The 22,974-nt window shown below is 37.0% G+C and overlaps 1 long non-coding RNA gene across 1 annotated transcript; it reads left to right on the top strand.

Annotated features, from left to right (window-relative positions):
• The first annotated feature begins 302 nt into the window (after window positions 1-302).
• LOC112162148 lies at window positions 303-22,520 on the top strand. The gene is made up of 4 exons (XR_002922017.2): window positions 303-1,211; window positions 3,100-3,231; window positions 10,272-10,441; window positions 20,732-22,520. It is a non-coding gene; the product is annotated as an uncharacterized LOC112162148 (long non-coding RNA).
• Window positions 22,521-22,974: the final 454 nt, after the last annotated feature.

The following is a 22,974-nucleotide window of genomic DNA, read 5'->3' as shown; positions in this document are numbered from 1 at the left end:
GTGAAACTTATGGAGCAAACCTAATATGAAAGATTGCAAATAGCTTGATTATTGTATGTATTTAAGGAAAAGTAAGCAAAACATTAAGATTCTAAAGTAAAAAAACAGGAAATTAATTATTGTTTTTGTACGGCTGCTTTTGTTGGGTTTTTTTTAGCATTTTTTAACACAATACTTAGTTTTAATTAAGGACAGTCCAGAAGTATTTATTACTAAAATTAACATGTTTGTGTCTAATTTAGGCACAAACATGTCGTTTTCTCATTTTTTTAAATCACTGTAAGATTAACTTTGAATTGTTTTGCTGTCAGTAGAGAATACAGGCGGAGGATCAGATGAAACAATCCGCCCTGGGACTGCAGTGGGTCTGAGGGCAGCAGTTGACTAAACCGGCTCGGACATGATGACATACAAAGAGGAGCGTGCCCTCCGTCCTGCATAAAAACACACAGGCCTGAAGAGCCTGTTGACATGTCAGCTGAATGGGAGCAATATCCTTCAAGGAACTCTGTCACCGCCGATGGCAAAGGTCGCGCTCTGCAGACGTGTGGTGACACCAGAACTGACTAGAAAATGCTAAATTGTTATATCTCAGGATTCGTCACTTCTCTAGCATGACAGTTCCTTCATCCAGTGAAACCAAATCACAGAAAAAAAATCACTTTTGACTTTATGCTTTTATTTTACTTTCTGATGTTGCATACTTTTTGTGCACACCTAGTTTGTTTCATAAGAACAATAAAGTTCTTAGTTTCAGGTGAATTTAAAGCCAAAGATACAAACAAAAAGCCGTGTTCCCATGAATACACATAACATTTGTGACAAAGTAAGAATTTGTTTTTTCTCACTTCATGTTGAGCTTTGTCTCTTTCAGTCACACCAGGTTCAAGTTGCTGATTATCCTCAGCTGTCTTCATTGAGGTCAATCTTCTTTAGCCTATTTAAGTGTCTGGTTTTCTGTTGACACCTGGTTTGTTTCTCCAACAGTTTGTAGTCTTGATAAGTTTATTAATGAAAGTTTACATCAAGAAACCACAGATGAAATGTTGTGCTCACAGCCCCCTAATTTTAATGTTCCTGTCTTCAAACCAAATTAATAAGAAGTCAAACCATCTAACAATGAAGAAAACCAGTTGGAGTTGACGTTTCCTGGGAGTTCAATGCTCATCCATGTTTCTACTGTGTTAAAGGACCAAACTTTCCAGAAGAAGGTCAGTCCAGAGCACGTGTCCATGCAGTTAAGAGATCCGATGTGTTGTTGGGAGGTAGAATCCATGAGGAGACTTTTAATGTTCATCATCTTCCTCTTATCCTTTGTCTCCATGGTGCAGGTTAGATATTTGGGGGTACACACAGCAGTGGTTAAAGTTAGGGCTGTGAGTTTATCACATTAATTGTGATTAATTATCACAGACATTTTAGTGCATTTTAAAAAAAGATTTGGTTATTTATTTCTGTTTTTAATCGTTTCTGTTGTGTTGTGGCTTTTTCATTTATGTCGGCCACAGTAGAAATTCACCTCTTGGTGCTTGTTTGTGTCCAGATGATGAAGCAAAAGTTTACCTTTTTTTTTTTTAAATGTCCAAAGTCTAAAAAATTGAGTTTTGCTGGTGTTTTTCTTTTTTTCTTCTTCTTAGATTTCATTTCTTTTCTTTTTTGTCTCAATCTTTAAAATGATCAAATTTGCCGAAATAGGTTAGAGGAAACTATAAAATACTCATTTATTTTCTACTGTTTTGCTGTTGTGATAAACTGTGGAATAATATCAGCATTTGAATTATGGTATTAATAAAAAGTTTGAGGTCATTTTTTTTTTTAAATTGCTCAGAAAAGAGTTTCTACTGTTTTCTACTGTAAATTGGAGACTCTAGACTGAATGTTTTTATTTTTATTTTTATTTTATTTGTTCAATATTGGAAAAATAACTCTTCAGTGGTGTCAAAGATAAAGGTTGTAAGTCTTTTATAATGATAAAAAAGTAATAAAATAATACAATTTAAAAAAATCATAAAGCCACCTTTTTTTGTTTTTATTTTAATCTTTACTACACCAGAATGTCACAAAAAAATGACCTAAAAATTTGGCTTTTTGGACCAATTACTGGGCTAAAAATCTGGCTCTTCTACCCCTCCATTGTGGCTCTCTGCTTAAAGAAAAACACAAGATTTAGAGTGAAAACGTCAAATAACGTATCACTCTGTGAGCCTCCAAGGCACAGTGGTTCAAGAACCCAGAACTAAACATTCTGACAAATTCTAGTGTTTTAAGTGATCCTCGTGGTTGATAGAAAACAGTTCATTATTCTGGCTGATATCTGGCTAAGAAGCACCACAAATGGTTTAAAAATAAAAAGTCTTTTCTTCTTTAAATTGACAACATTACATGACCACTAAATTTGCTTCATTGAGATGATTCTATGTGACACAGGAAGTATTTTATTGTAAAACCTCTGCTAACCTATCAGCTGTTTCAGTTTTATTAAATCTATTTTCTCAAAGTTTATATTTCTCAAAAAAAATAACTAACAAAAATAAAAAGTCTCGTTTTTCTAGAGGGTGTGTGGCTCCTTCTGGGTTGTGGTCAGTGAGAAATCAGCCCAAATGGCTCTTTGAGTTTTAAAGGTTGCTGACTCCTGCCTTAAAGTGCGTCATTGAAAATTATGTATTGATGATTTCATTTTACCGTTGCTAAGGACATTAAGTTAATATACTGTTTTAAATTGTTATAAAGAAAAAGGTTCCAGAGAAATAAAAAGATTAATTTGGTGATGAAAGAGATGTATCATAGAATACTAATATCGTGATACTATAGTATCGTCAGTCATGTACTGTGGATCGTATCATGAGTTACACTGAGATCTCAGCTGTATTGATGCATTACTGTGGCCGTACTCTGAAAACATTCCTTCTGTGGCCTGGTTAACGCTGCCACCATCAGTGAAGGAGAGAAAAGGTCTGGGCCTGAAGAGGCGAAAGCACTATATAAATCCACCCCATGTAATATTTATCCTCCCCGTGTTCCAGACGTCTTGTATCTTGTTATGCCTCATCAAGAAGTTCCACTAATTGTCCCACTTACACTGGAACGCTTGTCTATTAGATCCGTCTTGACGCCGAGGTGCTGCTGCCCTCATCCTGTGCTGGAGCAGTAAAACCCTCAGACTCATAGCTGACCGATCCCAAACGATCCAAACACCAGCATCACCGGATCCTCTGGTTCAAACACCCTCAGGTAACGGAGGCTTTTGGCGACATTAGCGGGTTTGGATGGCCGCCGGTCGCCTGATGAGCGGCGGGTTATTTTCTACTTAAACACCAGATGGAGGAGATGTCTGTCCAGGGAAGCTTTCTCTGGTGGGAGGTGGAACAGCAAGTCATGCATTTTGCATGACTTCACATAAACCTCTTCCAGTCCATTCCCTGGGGGAGGGGTCATATGAGCACACGTGAAGCATGTCTATGGATACAGTATGTACTGGAACTCCAACACAACAAACCACGTCCTCACAAATGTCTTAGAGACGGTCTGAGTAAATTAAAAGATAAAAACAGTACTTAATCTCTGAAGAACTCCAAAAGGACAAAACCATTTTACAGTCACATTCTAATAATCTTATTTTGTGCCTCTAACATATCTGTACGGTTCATGTTCAAGCTTGAGATGTGCGTCTGGAGTACCGGTTATGGAGTGTCAGTTATCTCACAGCTCTGGGTAACGGATAAAGAATGAAGTCTGCAAGCAAAGCCATCTCCCACCCTGAGCAGATGAGACTAAAGGAGGGAAACCGGGGAGGAGAGAGACTTGTAGGGATGATACCGAGCCAAGAAGTCTTGATTGGCCGGCGTTGTGTATCTTGATATTGATCTTCACATCTGCTTAAGTGTCGGGTGTTTTAAAGGGTTTTCTAGCGTTTCATTTAAGTCCTTAACTGGCTAACTTTTCTCTGTGCCAAAAGCAACAACTGCTGGTCACCAAGTGTGAATTCACTTAAAGACAGAATAGAGGCTTCATGAGTGGACAGAAATATTCAGGAGTTAAACTTTTACTCTCTTTCCAAAAGACTAAAGAATACCAGGAAAGTCGATTTAACTCGAGTGAATCTAGAATCACTTCTTCAGACAAATCTCCACCCCATGGGTTCATGCTGTTCTATGTTAAATAAAAAAAGTACTTTCCATTTAGTTCACTAATAATAAGATTTTAAAATCTGCCTCATAACCATCACTAAGGTTCTTTTATTATTTTTATTTCATTAACTGTATTTTCTTGGCTCTTAAATTGTCTTTTGACTCGTTTCATCCACTTGTTTTCCAAATTTAATTTTCTGCCTAATAAACTGGTCATTATGTTAATAAAAGCATAAAAGATATTTTTCTTTCTCAGCTGAACATGCTTTTTATTTATTTTTTTTAGTAACTAAAGTTATTCTTGACATATATCTTAATGTCCGACTCGTTTGTATGAAGTGATGTTGGTACAACCATATCAGATTAGAATAGATTTATTATAGAAATTGTCACATGTACAACATTTAAAAGTGAGTAAATATTGTGAACAAAAGTTAGTTTTGAAATCAAATTCCCTAAATTGCAAGTAAAATGTAAAATTTTAAGAATAAAACTTTAAAATTTGTGAATGAAATTATTAAATATTTGCTTTCAAAAATGTTTTTGCTGGTTCTCATCTCACTTTTCCCCAATCTTTGAGTTTTACGTTCCTAAGTTCAGTTTAGTGTAATAAATGTGCCACCAAACCAGCCAATCACAGACAAGAGGGTTCATGCTGATTGGCCTAGATTTGATCCAGTCAAGTCTCTGTTTCGGATTGACGGTGTTTGGATACAGACTCGGACTTTGTGTCGGTTCTGTTCGACGTGATTCTGCAGTCTTCAGCCGTCCCGGTCCGTACAACCCAGAAGGTTCAGCAAAGCCTAAATAAAACAGAATTCTGTGTTTATTTATGTAAGTTTAGCTTTCAGCGCGTTTAAAATATCCTTAACAGAAAAAAACGTCTAATCTTTGTACAGGTGGACATTGATTTATGTTTTTTCACGAATAAAACATCGAAACATATGGAGGAAATAGTATTTTTTCATAAATATTTTTTCTTACTTTGGACAAAAGGACACAAGTTCTTAAAAATAAATTAAAATTAAAACTGAAGTCTACTTTTGGTAAGAATCATTCTTTTTCTTACAACTGCTACTACAATCTTGTGCAGCAGAAAATAAAATGCTTTAAATTCTTTCTTTTTAAACAAACAGATTTTAAAGACAATCAAAATTTTCCCAACATCATAGATCACAGCAGTTCTGTTCAGCGTAATGCCAGCAAATAAACGTTGACGTGTATTTACGGTTTTAGGTCCTAAATTCGCTAATCTGACTAAACAAAAATAAATCAATGCTAAAAGAAAGTTTGAATTATTTTAAAAAGGATTCAAAATGAGTTTTTTGGAGGTAGAATCTGTTTGGCGTTTAAACCTCAGAAACAGACGCTGGATAAATAGAGCGATTTGATTGGATAGAATCTGGACCAATCAATAGGCTGATTGGTGGCACAAACACACTAAACTGAAACTTATGAACACAAATCAAAGAGTGAGATGAAAGACATCTGAAAACATTTGTGTTGCAAACATATTTTTGAAAGCAAATATTTCATATTTTCAATTGCAAATTATTATTATTTACCTTTATTTCTACAGATTGGTCGATAGAGAACAATTTACGCCGACCCGAGTACGCATCAAGATCACAGAAACAGAACAGAGCAATAAGTTACATACAGATTAAAACGTGACATCTTCTAATAATTTAGATATTTACAATAAAAAGCTATTAATTACAGTAAAAAGACAACAGGAAACCCATAAAAACAGAAAAAGGAAGTTAAGATTAGAAACATCTGCATTTATCACTGATCATATCTATTAAAGGTGTCTTAAATTCAGTATTATGGCGTTTTTTTTTCTTAAAACTTGACTTTTGTTTCCAATATGGTGGCGCAAAAATGACTTCATCCATTTTAGGCTTTAGTGTTTGGCCCGAGAAACCTATCTAGTGTAAATAGGTCTATCGGTGTTTCTGAGTTCATGTCATTATTTCTTGTTCCTGAATGATGCTCCCTCAAGCTGAACTCTTTCTGATAACTGAATACAAAAGCAGAACATGACTCACAAAAATAGAAAAAAAAAATGAAAAAGCTTCTTTTTAATGGGAATTAAAACTGCTCTGTTTCCTGGACTTTTATCGTCCAGATCAAACTGAATAATTTCCAAGCCTCGTCTGGTTCAGCACAGGAAGACAAACCAAGACCACCAGAACACAGCAGTCCTGCTTCTGATCATCCAAACAGTTTCATTGTCTAATCTGGTGAGGAGTCGCGCGAGCAGCTGTGGCGGGAACCACTTTGACGCTTTCACCGCATGTGATGTTATCAACTTGTTAAGCTACATCCCTCCAGTGAGCAATCTTCAGTATCTTTAATCTCAGCACACAGGCTAAACGCTCCGCATCCCATATCCCCCTTTCATGTCTCCTCTGCCATCTGGATACGGCCCAGATTACACCACCACGCATGAAAACGCCAGTTAAGACGGAGGACGAGGGTGACCTGATCATGTCACATTTTAAAAGCATCTTGGAACCTGTGGAACGATCTGTGGTCTTTTTGTTTATGATAAAGAGACATTAAAAGAAAAACTTCCAAGATGAATGAACCCAAACCCAGTGTGGGAAACAACTCGTGGTAAATGTGGTTTTTAATTTACAGTCACTCGTTTATTGTGGTACTTCAAAAATAACCAAAAATATCTGCAAAGTAGTCATCTTTTATGTCTTTATTTGATTTATTAAATACTTTTTAAGGCTGTAAAACTCGACAGGACACTCTTTAGACATGAACATTTTCATACTTTTCTTCTTTGAACACTTTCAAAGTTTAAAAGTTTGAGGGAGCGTCCCAACCAGCCGGCCAAGTGACCCCATGTGGTTTAAAAAGTGGCAGAAAATCTGGATCCTGATTGGCTGCAGTTTCTGTGGTGGCCTCACCTGTGTTTACCCAGATTATCTTAAGTGGGTTAGCTTGTTATAATAGACAGCTGCTCGGTGGACAGTGTAGCGTGCTAGCAAGCTCTTCTGTAGCATGCTAGCGAGCTATTCTGTTGCAAGTTAGCAAGCTCCACTGTATTGAGCTAGCGTGTTCTTCTGTAGCAAGCTAGCGTGCTCCACTATATTGAGCTAGCATGCTCCGCTGTCCACCAGGAGGCTGGCTAGCATAGCAAGCTGACCCACTAAACACAGCCTGGGCCACCAGGGAAACTGCAGAAAACCCAATCAGGACCCACATTTTCTGCCACTTTTACACCATTTGGGCTCCACTTAGCTTTGCTGGCTGGGATTACACGTGCACACGCACGGGGAGGAGCCTTTCAGAATTGCAGAGATGTGTTTTCTTTTACTTAACAAAAACGGGTGGTTCACTAGAGCAACTTTGGATTATTTATTTATTTATATTTATTTATATTTTTTTAGGTGCACTGTTTAATACATGTATTTCCACTCTAGAGCATCATAGAAACGCACAGTATGCTATAAACAAACGAGTAAAAGCATGAAAACCTGCTGTAAGAAAATCTGCTAATCAGGCAGATGAAGTGCATTAAATTGAGTGTTTGTATCTGTACTGTAACCAGGACTCTGTCATTCAGCTTCTCTCAGGACGACCAAACATGAACTCTGTGTAATGCAGTACTTCATGTTGTTCCTACAAACTACATCATCACATTTCTCCATCTGTACTACGATTCTGATGATCTCCACACCAAGCCGGATGATCCAATATTGAGGATAAAGTTTGATTGGGAGTTAAGCGGGGGCGACCGCAGGTCCTCTCGTCCTCATTCTGGCCTCAGAAACAGGATTGTTCTCAATCTTTATTACTTTGTTCCTTCATGAAAATACAGAAGATTCTTCAGTTATAATGTGGAGACTTGATCACATACTGGTAACGCAGTACAGTACTTGGAGGATATTCAAGTTTTATCTACATGGTATATTTCATATGATCCACTGGGTACTTGCATGGTACTTTCTATAGGATCTACTGAGTACGTGTATGCTACTTTTTATAGTATCTGAGTACTTGCATTGTACTTTTTGTAGGATCCACTGAGTACTTGCATCGTACTTTTTATAGGATCTACTGAGTACTTGCATAGTACCCATAGTTTATGTGGTACCATTTGGTTCATATTTATGTGGTACTTATTGGGGTATTTATATGATACCTACTGGGTATTTATGCAGTACAATGAGTTTTTACTTTATGTCTTTTGTAGTACTTGCCACATGTAAGAACAAGAAAAGTACAAATAAAGTACCTTGAATTTATTTCTTTGCTTAGTGTATATTTCATGGTATTTACAATGTGCAACAGGATAGTAGGTAAACGAGTAGGTACAAATAAGTACACAGTAAGTGTCAAAAAAGTAAATGCCTCAAAGTACCCAGTAGGTATAAAAAGTACCATGTAATTATTAAGTAGGTACAAATAAGTACCCTGTAAGTGTCAAAAAAAGTACCATGTAAATACCTCCAAGTACCCAGTGGGTAAAAAGAGAACCATGTACAGTAATTATCGAGTACGTACAAAAAAGTACAATGTAAATACCCCTTATGTACCTGTAAATACTGTACAGTAAAAGGACAGATTACCCATATTTTTTACTACTTAGGGCAGAACTAAAACGGGGTGTATAAACATTCTTTATTATTATATGATTCTTTATAAAACATCTAATTTGTACAGTTTGTGTTATTAAACTGTCTCCAGATAACAAACAAACAAATAAAGCCTCAGTTTGAGTCAGCACAAAACTAAGAGACGAGTACGGCTGATTTCAACAGAAAAATATTTATTGAGGAAAAAAAAGAACTGAATTGAAATGCATAAAATGAAGAACGAGGCAGAGTACCACTGCTTACACACTCCTGAAGGTAAAACTCACACCAGAAGTGACACACAAACACACATGATGCCGAGTTAGACACACAATTAAAACACAGCAAAAGTACAGTTTGTTCAACACATAAAATAATACAGATAAATCCAGATACTTCAAGTGAGATAACAAACAAACCTCAAGGTTAGAAGTCTTTAACATAGATGTGACCAGCGCAGACTCTCACACAAGACTAAAGCTCGCCGCGGTTCAGGCGCACTCCCCATTAACTTCAGTTTACATTTATCTGAAGAGCCCCGACAGCTCGCCTGCAGGTAGCAACCCGGGCGAGACAAAGCTCGCATAAGAGGCGCCGGCAGAAAGGAAGCGGAAACACATTGAAATGTGGACAGCGTCTAGCCGGGAGTGCACGATGGAGTAAAGCATGCGCACGAGCAAAACAACATTCACAGCTTTGGTTCGGACTAAAATCAGGAAAAACATCTGATGCTTCCAGCGTATGTAGCACTAAAATGCAGCGTCGTGCAGAAACGCGTCTTAGCACGAACCTGGAGTGGTACAGAGGAGGAATGTAGTGTTCAACATACCTGGCTTAAGTTTACAGTCGCGGCACGCGACATGACACAGCAGTAACTGCTCCAATTTGAGAGACGAGATAAACAGAAGAAATATGAGTTCATCATCTCCCTGGAAGACCCAGATTCAAGGAATACTCGACAAACACAAGAACTGGAAACGGGAACAGCTGATACATGTGACGCTAGAGATCCAGTCCAGAAGACTCCTGCTGAAATGATTCCAACTTTAAAAGGAAAGACTGAATCCCAACCCTAATCTCTTAAATACTAAAAACTACAGAGTGCGTGAATATGGATTTTAAAGGTCATTCGGACACGATGCTCACTACTTTTCTTTCGTTTTTCTAACCGCCGGATATGACATCACTGATTTCACGATGTCAAAATGAACGTTTCACAACAGTAATTTATGACTCCATTGTGTTCTGATGATGAAAATGTGGATTTTTTATTCAAAAATTACATTTAAACACGTTTTTTGTTTAACATTTTTTGACTGCAATGCATTGTGGTCTATATTTGCTAATGTAGTGAGCATTTTTCGCAAAGACCTTCTGGGAAGTTTCTAGTGCGCTTGATTTTGGAATTATAACGCTGTGCAGATGTTTGGATGATTTAGGGTCTAACATAGACGCTCCATGGTATCTAAAGCTTTAGTAAATGATGTTTTTACCTTTGACTTTACTTCTGTCAGTCTGTTCTTCAGTTACACGTCTCCGTCTTCCTCAGCTGCTGCGCGGTGAGGGAGCCGCCGGGAGCCCGAACCGCCGCGTCTTCCATCCCTCCTGTGAGGCCATTATTGGCCATCATTGGTGCAGACACCAGCTAATCAGCTGGAGAGCGTGTGCTGCAACGGGCCGAACATGCCGGCTTCAGACTTGTCAAAATAAACTGAAACGGTGAGCATGAAAAATGAGAAACTGTCTTTTAGAGCTTTAGTATTTGTTCATTTGTTGGTGCAGCATTTAACTCCACTCTCTCATTCTCTATTCTACTTCTTTCTTAACTCTATTTCTGTCTTGGTAATCACCTACAAATCCAATAAATATCAGGTGCATTACTTTGTTCTAATGTATTCTAAGTAATTCAGGCCCATATTGTGCTGTGGAGTAAACTGTTAGCTGTAAATGAGACATAGATTGAATGGTTACCATAGAAACGCTGAAAGTATTTGCAAAATATTTTTATGGAGGGTAAAATATCAAAAGTTATTTAAGGTTTAAGTTGATTAATAATATCCCTGCCTTTTTATTACTCATTGTGTTAAAAAATTACAGTTTTAAGGTTTTAAAACTTAGCATTCTGTTAGCTTTTTTGACTATTTTGGCATTTACTAAGATTTTTAAGCTATTTTGGAGTTTAGCTAATATTTCAGCTACATGCTAGCTGTTTTAGCTTATATAGGCTTTTTTCGGTTTTTCAGGCTATCTTAAGGTTTAGCCATTTTTTCCAGCTGTTTTGGCTAACTTACTACCTAAATACATTTTCTCATGATAATGAGATAGTTGATCTCATTATCATGAGAAAACAATAAAAAAATAAAGTAGTGTAGCCCATTTCAGCTTCCTTACTAAAAGATACACAAACTAAAATATATTCATTCAAACATTCTATGCAAACCATCTATTTTAGTTTTTTTAATACCTTCAAGTATATAAAAGTCTAAAAAAATCAAAGTAGAAGTTGACTTTACCCCCTTCACATTTAAACATTTATCAGAAGTATGAGCCAGAGCACAAAATCTTCCTTTTTCCAAATTAAATTCCGTCTCTCTGCAGGATCTGCAAAGTCTGCAGTCGGAGTGAGAACTCTGGGATTTACCGAGAGAACTTTATTTAATTTATTCCACTCAACTTCTATATCTTTCTCAGGATTTATTGAGTGGAAGCAGCTTTTTTATGAAAGTAAAAAAGCTAAAACTTGAATCAATAAATAGAACAAAATTTTCAAAAGTATATGTACTTTTGAGAAATATCCTGAATTTGCAATTCCAAGTGTTTGAAGCGACAGGAAGAGCCAGAGAGCCCACGTGAAGAACGTGGTCACTGAAGGTCATTTGTTTGATTCTCAACAGGAAGTTCCCACCAGAAGTTCTGAGAAGACGATTAACAAAACAAAAATCAACTATTTTAAGAGTTGACCAAAAAATCTCCACAGAAAACAACCTAACTGTTCATATTAATGTTAACATTTAGTCATAACTTCTGAATATCATAGCATTTATCAGTTAAATAGAAATTATAAAAAAGAAAGTCCTGGTTCAAACCTCCACTGTGAGGAATCATTTTAGACCCATTAATTAATCCATCATTTTAATTTCAACACGTTATGCTTGTTCATTTTCTTGTTAGTCCAGTTTTAAGATGCTTTCTTATAGTAAAGTACAGCACTCAGACAAACCATCAGCATCCTCAACAAGGCCGGAAGAGTCGTCTAAAATATAGATTATTACTGTGATGTATCAGGAAAAACTCAAACTGACTGGAAATGTTATGGAAAGTTAAATTAACTAATAAAAACATTTGAATCTGTGAAGCTGTTGATACAGAAAATGAAAAATGAAGTGAAAAAACTGAGACTCGCTGTTTTGCTGATCATGGTTGGAGAAATTGACAGTAGATGAATTAAATGTGCGAGTTTACTCTTGAATCAGCTGTGAGTGTGTCAGAGCATCAGCTGGTTCTGTTTTGGTCCATTTGATCATCCGGTCCATCAATGCTTTTGTGGTTTTTGAGTAAAAACACGTCGACGTCATTTACCTGCTGATCGGTTGAATCCGTTGCCACCAATGTTCACACCGTCTGCACAGAGAGGGGTGGAGGTATGGGGGTCTCATGACTTCCTAAGAAATGTGTGATCCTCTTTTGACAACTTCCTCTTCAAAAACTTCAGCACCAGAGAATGTTGGCGTCCCTCTTCTGGGCCAGGATCTTAAAGTCTTCTGGATCTGTACAGCGTGACTGTGGAAACATCAGGTCCACGTCGGGCCGTCGTCACACAAAACATCAGGACGATGGATTTCAGCAGCTCGTTAGACTTCGATCTTAGCAGAGATTTGAGTCACGTCGTCCAGCTGGATGGATTTTGCTGACATGACGTAACCCGGCTTCATATTTCAGGTCGCTATTGTCAGATCTTCATTGTTTGGAGATATTTTTAGCTGCATAATATTATTGTAACTCAAACCAGTGCAGGTCCAGGATGGTGAGATCATCATGTAATGGTGCATTTCTCTCTTTACATCAGGTGGCTGTTGTGCAGATTTAAAGAAGGTCGAGTTCAGTCTCTCTGTGTTCTAATGTTTAGGAAGATCCCATCCTTTGGAGCAATGAGCTGCAGACCAGCCACACTTTGGACCCATCTGGTGATCTAACCCCGTATTGGGTCCTGTTTTTAGCACGACTTGAGTGGATCTTGAACCCACAACCCACAAGTCTCAGATATTTAAAGAGGAGGTCGCGACCACGTTGGTGGATAGAACATCAACCTAACTTACCAAGGGGCCTCTGGTCACATCCAAGATGGCAACGATCTCCAGCCTGAAGAGGAAATTTCACAACTTTAGGAAACCTTTTCAAAAATTATGTTTTAAAAACTTGTTTTCACATCAGGTTTTCAGCTTTTAAATGTGAATAAACTATAACTAACAGTTTAGTGTGAGAACGTTAATCTTTTTATTTCTTTCAATTCAACATTAATAAGAGTTCAAATTTGTGTAACTACACCCATTAGCTCCAGAGAGAGAGACGACGAAATGCTGCTCTTTCTCTGTGAATCAGTTACGGTAAATCAAAGGAAGAGAGATCGAGAGCTCAAAACGGGTTCGGCCAATGATGTTGGGCCCTGGAAGGGGGAGGGACTTCCGGCTATTAATTTTCGAGTGTCATCGTTTTTCTCTATGGTTCAGATTCTCTTGAAATTATCCGACCATTTTCTTGAGACGTATTGGACATGGTTGGACACATTTTAGTTCATGAAGTTTTGGTTGATGTGTTTGGATTACATGTAACTTTAAACGTTATTAATGAGAATATTTGAATACAACCCCCCCCCCAAACTTATAAACACCAAAGTACTAGTAGAAGAAAATTTAAAAAAAACTACAAAAAAGTTATAAAGTTGCTGATTTGCAGCTGAAATTAGCATTACATTCACCGTTTGACACTTTTCCAAAAGTGTTCAAAGGATTTAAGCCTCAGACACATGTGGGAGGAGCTACCACCAAATGTTTTAGCCTGATCGCTACATGGAGCCGTGTCTGCTTGAATGTCATTTACAATGTATGGAAGATATTTAGAGATCGGGTTTATTTATTATAAAAATCTTTATAAAAACATCAATAAACACGTCTCTGTGATCATGTGGAGGCTGACTGAATTCCTTCCTTACTCACTTTATATAGTGCTTTGACCATTTTCTAGTGTCCAAATCTACAATTCCAGAATCAAGTACACTAGAAATTCCCAGAAGTCTTTGCAAAAAATCCGCGTGTATTGATACTTCCTACATTAGTGAATATAGACCACAATGCATTGCGCTCAATGAATTTTGTGATTATAAATTTGTTTAAATGTTTTTTTTTTTAAATAAACCATCAACATTTTTCTCATCTGTGAACTGTTCAGACTGATTCCATTTTCACTTTGTGAGATCGGTGATGTCATTAAAAAAAACAAAGTAACGTTTTCCAGAAATGATTTGATTCTTCAGTTCAATTCTATTTTAAGTTTACACATTTATACACATTTGTTTAAAAATCTACTGTTTAATTTGAATATATCTACATTAATCCGATCCAGTTCACATAGGGTAAAATGTATTAGTGAAAAAATGTGATTGTTAATATTATACAGTTTTAGAACTTCTCCTTCAGAGAAACCATGTTACAACAGACCATTAACATAGTAAAAACATTGTTCTGCTTCTCCTGAAGGCCGTTTCAGTTTGACCACTAGGTGGCGATTGTGCTACAGCAGAGCACCTTATTCAAGAAGACGACAGTATAAAGGAAATTAACGATGTTTTTAGACAACAATTATTTACTTAAAAAAGTATTTCCTTAAAACAGTTTATAAAATTAATGCATGTGAGTTCATAAAACATTCATTTAGTCAGCAATGTATTTTTTTGTTTGACCAAGTGTTAGCATTAGCAGTCCTATGGGAAATTCTGTTGAACATTAGCATCAAGCTCGCGGATTTTAGGTTTATGTGCTGAATCGATTTATATCTTTTGTGAATCTATTATTGATTTATTAAGCTTAAATCGATTCAAATCGATCAATCTTTTTTTTCTTTTTTCAACCCAGCCCTGGTAGTGAACATGGCGTCCGATTTGCTTTAAAAATCCAGGACACGAGACAGTCCACAACTATAGTTTTTAGTATTTAGGGATTAGGGCGAGAACTCAGATGTAGCCAGAGACTTTCCCGATACAATGAGGTTCACTCCTATTGCTGGAGTTACAGGATAGGCTCCAGCAACCAAAGAGCCAAAAGAGATGTAGCTGGTTGTACAGATTCTGTTTTATTTTGTTTTTTCAGTTGTGTTCTTGGTTTTGTGTTCTCCTATCAGTCACTCCTGGTTCATGTTGATCATCCTCAGCTATTTGAACGGTCGGATTAATCTTCCATGTTGGATTTGTACTTGACCTGCTGATCGAGTTACTAAACACGTCAAGCGCCCAAAGCTGAGTCCCTGATTGGTTGACATATCTCAAAAGTTGAGATTTCTGAACTCTGGATGCACCATGACACTTAAATCACGCTGCAAGTCCTTAGATTGTATCTCTCGTTGACTTTACTGTGTAACTTGATGCCTCTGATGCACAAATCGCATCTTGTGTGAACGCAACTTTAGATTTTATGGATACAAGTCGGCATCAAGCTTTGTTTACGACTTGAAAAGCTGAGATCAAAAGTAGAGATTACAAAGGAAATGACATGTTTCCAAAAGAAAAGTCCTTTAAGCATAACTAACTGAATTTGAAAGTATTTGTCTCAGCGAAACACAGAATTGTTCAGGATGTTTGTCCTCAGCTCGGGTCACCAGAGATGAAAGAACCTGAAGACCTGAAGGACGGAGAGACATCAACGACAGAGATTAATGCATGTCACCCGGGGAGTCCGACTCGTTGAGGATTTCCTTTAAGTTCCATAAGCATCTAGAGATTATTTGCAAGAACAATTGTGAACCTCGCCTTTGATTGGAAGATTATATACGCCACCCTGTTCTGTCTAATCTGGTATAAGAGTCTTCTTGGTGTTGAAGATGATTGTATCACGCAAGAGGGGACATGCAGAGAAGGTCACCTTTAATCTCAGAGATGCTAATCTTTTTAGATTTATAATAAAGGACGAATGAATGTTAGTACGGCAGAGTGAGGAACGAAGTAAAAGTTAAAGCCATCAATATTCATTTTTACTATATCAGACATAAATATCTTTTATGGCCAACTGGCTTCAGAAGCTGCACTTTTCCCTGAAAAAGCAGTTTTACAATAAAATCAGATTTCATTGAAAAACATACTAATTTGTGTAAGTATTACACAGTATTGTTTGTCCACCCCATATCTTAGATGTTGTTTTATCACTTATAAATGTGAAAGTGTTACATTTCCATGGATAAAAGTGAAGAAACTAAAATGACAAAACACAGAAGGAAGTGGATGAAAATGTGACAGACTTCTAAAGCAGCAGTATGGCAAGCAGTAAGGACCAAAACTTGATGTTGGACAACATTTTAACCATCAAAAGGCAGCATGTGAGACACATTTTAAAAAAGATAATATATTAAGAGTGCTCAGACACACATCATTTCTTTTTTCTTTCTTGATTTACACACTGGCTTTTATCAGGGACGGCATAGAAATGGCAGCAGAGAGTTTAGATTTTCTTTTTTTTCCTTTAATTACTCCATCATGTACAACAATTTTAGCTGCTACAACAAAACAAACATGTACATTTTGACATTTTTAACACAAATAAACACGTATTTTGCATCTTGAGATTAAACAGAACGTACAATAATTACACTTTTTATCTAAGAGTATCATAATATCCAACATTAGCTGCAAATATGCATCTTTTTATTATTATTTTTTTTTGGCACTTCTTACTTGCCATACATCAACATCCCATCATGTGATTTAGCTCTAACACCAAAATCAAAGTAACACTCTGACCATCTAATTAAATCATTTAATGAGTCAATAATGGATCAATAATTACACTTAAAACAAGTTGCATTAAAAACAATCATTGACTGCAAATATGCAGCTTTTTATCTTATACGTTTTCTTTGTTTGTTTGTTTTTTTGGTACTTGTTGCTTGCCGTACAGCAACATCAAGTCATGCGAGTTACCTGTTTTAACACCTAAAACATATAAAACTCTTAGAACGTTTACACCGGGGTTGTCCAAATCCAGGCCTCGAGGGCCGGCCTCCTGCTGGTTTTCCAGAAACCCTGTTGCTGCCGATTACCTGGATCTGGTGCGTTTGGCCAACAAATAAAACGTGTAGAACGGCGGCCCTCAAGGCCTGGATTTGGACACTCCCCGTTTACACATTCAACATAAAACAGCTGATTTTGCAGCTTTGTGCTGATATGAACTTTATGTTGATTGCGTCCAGTCAGAGAAACACGAACAACAGCCTGCAAGAGTCTCATTTTAAAAAACACGTTTTCTAGAAACATTTTACGTTTTACACCAATAACATCAGCAATATTTGTATCTTAGATGACAGAAACTTCATTCGTAAGGTAGAGTAATTTATGACACTAAATTGCACGAAACGTCAAAGTTAAAACAAAAGTAGAAATTGGCAGAAAACGCTTAAATGTTTTCAGTGAGACTTGTTTCTTTTGAATGTACCAGATCTCGACTTTAAAAGGAGAAAACATGAGAACATAAGTGGCTCCACCTTAACTAAACCAGCTGGTTTTACAACAAACAAGACGGCGGGAAGAACAGAAGTAAATGCCAAAGAATATGAAATCAAATCAGTGCTGGTAACAAAATATGAATGTAAAACAGAAACTGATCATTTTTAGTCAGTCTTTAACTTTAAGGCATTAATGGAGTTTAAATAAAGCTTTAATTATGCATTTATTGAATCAAATTACAAAGCATTTTTAATGGGATATGTATATATAACATTTAAAAAAGTATTGTTTTACAATTAGAAAATATTCAGTAATGGCAGCACTCTACAAAACACAACAGGGAGATAAATGCAGTAGAACTGAAAAACTCAGTAATAACAAAGAGATTCCTGCTGAATTATCCAGAAGAAACAAAGCAGGACAGGTTATCATCAATGATGAAGAAAAAGAGAACAAAGATGGAATCTGAGCCGGGAAAAAAATAAAAAAAAATCCAAAGTGTAGGATAAAATATGTGTCATCTGATTTGTAAACAGCTGATTTTCTATATAATTGTAGAAAAAAGCATCAGTTACCAGGTTGGATTTTGATCCACTTTAAAGTGTCGTCCTCATTTTTTCTTCTCTTCGTTCAGCTCTTCAGCTTTAAGGAGATCAAAGTGTGTAAATGTGTTTGACGCAGAGCTCCTCTGTCTTCCCTTCCTGCTCCGACCGGCTCCCACTTGAAAGAGTTTCATAGAAATAGACTTCATGGATCTGAAACAGGAGTAGGTTCTGTGTTCGTAACACGGCAGATTTCTGTGTCAACATGTGGAGACTGAACAGTTTCTATAGATTCAGAGGAAGAGAATCGTGAAGGAGAAACCAGAAGAAGATACTTTATTACAGACTCGGGCTCCATTTGTCAAAATGTAAAAATAAAATAAATAAAAAGAGACACTATGATAAAAGTATAAGAGCCAATAAAAACAATGACATAAAAAAATGACATAAAAAAACTAAAAAACAATTGCAGACTTAAATGAATGAAATGCTTGGGATGAGAACCCAGTGAATTCGGTACGGACCTCTACATACAATATTATGTAGAGTAGATAGAGGATAATACATGTAAAAAGTATAAAGCAAAAAGTTAAAGTGGTAGTTAGAAAAATAATACAAAGGAAAATGATTTGAAAATAAAATAGATAAAGAAGGTGATAATCCAGGTGCATAAAGACAAAAGGGATGTAGATTTGTTTGCTTTTACACACAATCTTCTCAGGAGTGAATTACAGACTGGAATGGACTAGAAAATCTCATTTTGGCAGCTGCTCTTTGGGTTTGTTTAACCGCACTTTGAGCAAGAAAGAAAAACTGAAGATAATCGACTCGTTCCACTAACTATTTGACTGCTATGCATGATAAGGTGCATAAATTTGATGTTTTATTTATTAAAAAATGATCAGATTGTCATAAACTAAGAATGTCTTCCTTTCCCTTTCTCCTCAGTCAAACGAACATAAATCTACATGGTTGTGTCGTGTAGAACTAAAAATAGAGCTGATGTTTTGGCTCTGAGATGAACACAACGCCGACTGCTTTACAACCACACCTGTCCGGTTGATCCTCACCTAATGACTAGAGAAAGACTTGTAAAAAGGAGATCCTCTGTTACCGGCGAGCTCACTGCGACGGTGTGAGCGGGTTCATTCTACTCTCTGATTCTGTTCAAGTCAAAACTGCAGAGGACCACGAGTTTAAAACTCTCGGGATTCGTTCTTGTTTTTGGGAAAACATTTTTATTTAAACCCCACTGAGGGTTTTCTGTGGAAAAAATGATCAAACTAGTGTGTCTGCTACAGTTTTATTCTTATTCCGATGAACCATCATAGTGGACGTTTATCTAATGTGATTCATGCATCAAATTTGAGTTTGGGGGTTTATATTTTTAGGGGGAACCATGGGATCTGGAGGAACCATGAGATCTGGAGGAACCATGGGATCTGGAGGAACCATGGGATTTGAATGAACCATGAGATTTGGAGGAACCATGAGATTTGGAGGAACCATGAGATTTGGAGGAACCATGAGATCTGGAGGAACCATGAGATCTGGAGGAACCATGGGATCTGGAGGAACCATGAGATTTGGAGGAACCATGAGATCTGGAGGAACCATGAGATCTGGAGGAACCATGGGATTTGGAGGAACCATGGCAACCGACAGACACAGCAACTGAGAGTTTGTCATTCCATCTCTGGACGTGGGTTCTGGAGGCGTCTGTTGTATCGTGTCCCGTTTAAATCACGGGTCAGCTCACTAACAGCAGCTGGTGAAGATGATTCCGGTGAGTTTACCCTTTAGTGGTTTCAAACATGCAGTATCCCATAATAGAAATGGTAACGATGAACAATACCGATGCTTCAATCAGGATGCAGTAACTTCTTCAGAGTTCAAAGGTCCGGTCGTGTTCTGGTTTGTGGTCGAGGTTCTTCTGAATTTCACTCGAGTTGATGAATGTAAACGAGGTGATGAACCATGAGAGCCACACCAGGATTTATCACAGAAACGTACTAGATTGAAATCTTGTTTTGTTATTTGATCAAATGTTTCTCTTGTCACCATGTTCGATCCTGTTGAACTGATCAAATGCAGCATTCCTTCACTAAATCACGGTTTACCTTTCATGGTCGAACTGTTTCACAGAATTATTTCTGCTTTGTATGTTCGTGGTTTATTCGTGCTGTAAACATTCAGGTATTAATGCAGACAATTCATCAAAAATAATGAATGCCTTAATATTTATTAATGCAAATTAATGACACCGGGCGAAGAAACAGTTCGTCACTTTGCCACAGATGGTTGTTATCCCGATTATACCATGGTTATTCACTAAATAAATAAATATTGAATCAGTTTTTAGTACTTTAATCTTGTTATTTTTGGGTTTAGATTGCTTTTTCACAAAAAAAGGGGACTATTTGACCCGTGGTCTGGGGCGTTGTCACGTTTTTTTTTTTGTTATTTTAGGGTTAAATAGGCTCATATATTTATTTTTTCCATATTATGAATAAATTATGAATAATAACGGTCAGGAATATTATTCCAGAATAAATCAATTTAAACCTTAAATAACTTTCAATATTTTACCCTCCATAAAAATATATTTTGCCTAAATGATAAGTTAGAAATGAGCTCAAGATAACATCGGGTCATTAATAACAATGAAATAAAATGATCTGGAGGGCCGGATCCGGCCCCCGGGCCGTGACTTTGACACATTAAAATCCAGAATGACCCCTGACCTCTTTCCTTCCACCACAGATACCTCTGAGGGCGTCACCTGAACGCCTCCACCTCTCTGCACAGGACGGTAAATTCTACAAACGGGACATTTCCACCTTCATCACAAACAAAACAGGATGATCACAATACAGGATTTTACAGAAAAACAGGATTTACCTTTAAAAGCTTTTCAAAGACGGACCCTAATCCCATCCGAAGACGCCCCCAGCCCGCCATTCTCTCCTGACCCTGCTGGGAATTTACATCCTAATGATGTTTCCACCCGAAAACCTTTTCCTCCCAGGAGACGTTGGGCTTATTTAATGCTTCTTAGTGGAAGCTTTGCTTTGTTTCTGCTCTCCAGTTCTGTAAAAGTGGGAACTTTCTAATCATTTTCATACATTTAAATGTTAAGATCAGATTTTTAAAAATTCTCTTTTCCATCGACCACTTATTTTAATGTATGAATAGGCGAGCGGGGCGCCCTATACAAGTGCTTATCCTGCTGTAATCCTGAGCTGGGTCACTGCAGGTTAAAAACAATCCCAGCATGCACTTGGATAGATGTAATATTGAATAATCACTGCTGGAAAGGTTTATCTTTTTGTTTATTTGTTATTTTTATGTAAGTTTGTTTGGTTTCAACTTTTCTGAAAGAGGAGGTCTAAATATCCCATAAAACTGTTTCCAGGCTTTACTTCGAGGAAGATGATGGATGATGAAGGCAGGAGACCCAACGGTTTGCTGCTCTCACATTGTGTAGGTTAAAACAAGTGTTTGCTCCCACAAATACGCTTTTTAAAATGCAGCGGAGTGAGCCCAATGTCCTCAAACCAATAATAACCGCGGCTCATCCATTCAAAGCGAGCAGCGATGCGCCGCATAAAACGCCACTTCTCTCCTGCTTCTTCTTATTTTCACATAAGTTCCGCCTGACTTGTGGATCTTGTTACATTTTCTTTTTCTTCCATGGAATCTGACAAAACAATTTAAAAGATAATGTTTAGGAAAAATCTATGAATCCTTAGTTTTAGGGCAATAAATCATGTTTATTGATCAAACGTGTTTATGAAGGTTTATTTTGGGGAGAATCTGCATTTTATTAGGATTCTACTTTCTTGGGTCTCCATTGTTCAGAGTAAGATAAGCCCCGCCCCTTTTCTCACTACGTTTAAATAACAGGTACACTGTAAAAATTGAAACTTTGGATCAATTAGCAAAAGTTCTGTAAGTTATTACATTAAAAATGCTGAGTTTAGTGAACCATCAACTCAAAAATTTCAATATGATGAAAACTAGATCTAAATGCAACAATTACAGAACTTTTAATTTATTCAAATTTTAGATTTTTGTCAGTGCAACAATGAGAATTAAAAAAAAAAAAAACAGCAAGTTTAAGTTCTAAAAAACTGTTTTGGTTTTGTAACTCAAACAAACTTGACGCTGCAGAATCTGTTGCTAAAAAAAGTCAGATTACATTTTTGCAGAGACTAAAACTGAAACTCTGTCGAGTGTTTCTGTACCAGATGCTAAAGCTAGCGGCGGCACACAAAACATCTGCTGCTTTATCAACAATTTTACTACTTGGATTTGATTTGACTTTTTTATGTCCAAAGGAGACATTAAAATACAATATTTTTTCCAAATATATTCTGATTTTTCTGCATATTTCTTATTTATTTTGGATCCCCATTAGTTGAAACCAAGCAGATGCAGTACAGGGTAACCAAACCCTAAATCAACTTTTTTTGTCTTTTTTTTTTCAATAAATGAGGCTTTAAAAGTTCTTTCTGTTGGTTGTTGCAAATTTAAAATAAACTTGTTTAATTCATGAAGATATAGTCAAAAATCGTCTGTGTGCTGCCCCCTACAGGTTGAAACGAGGTCTTACAGTTGAATTTTGTGATTGGTCAACTGGTAGAAGTCCCAGAAGTTTGACGTCTTCATGCTCTGCAGCTTCAGTATAAAAGCCCCGCCCATCTTTGATTCTGTAAAGGTCATTCGTTAGCTTTAGCTTTAGCATGGCTGGCTTACACAACCTTCCAGCAGACTCGTAACTTGGGGAACGGAGATTGAGGGCTGTTGGTGTTACATCCAGCAAACTCCGTCCTGGTGATGGATTTGGAATGAAGATTTCACTCTGGATTGTTTGTTTAACACGTTAGCCTTTATTAGCTATGATACTAGCAGCATTTTACCACTCTTGGACACGGGTCCACTTCAGACCTGCAAACCTTCAGCTCCTGTGGATTTGTAAAAGCAGCATCTTGAGCCAACCAACC

Source organism: Oryzias melastigma, linkage group LG15 (genome assembly GCF_002922805.2).
Source record: "Oryzias melastigma strain HK-1 linkage group LG15, ASM292280v2, whole genome shotgun sequence".
Taxonomy (NCBI): Eukaryota; Metazoa; Chordata; class Actinopteri; order Beloniformes; family Adrianichthyidae; genus Oryzias; species Oryzias melastigma.
This window is presented reverse-complemented; position numbering and strand designations above follow the sequence as displayed.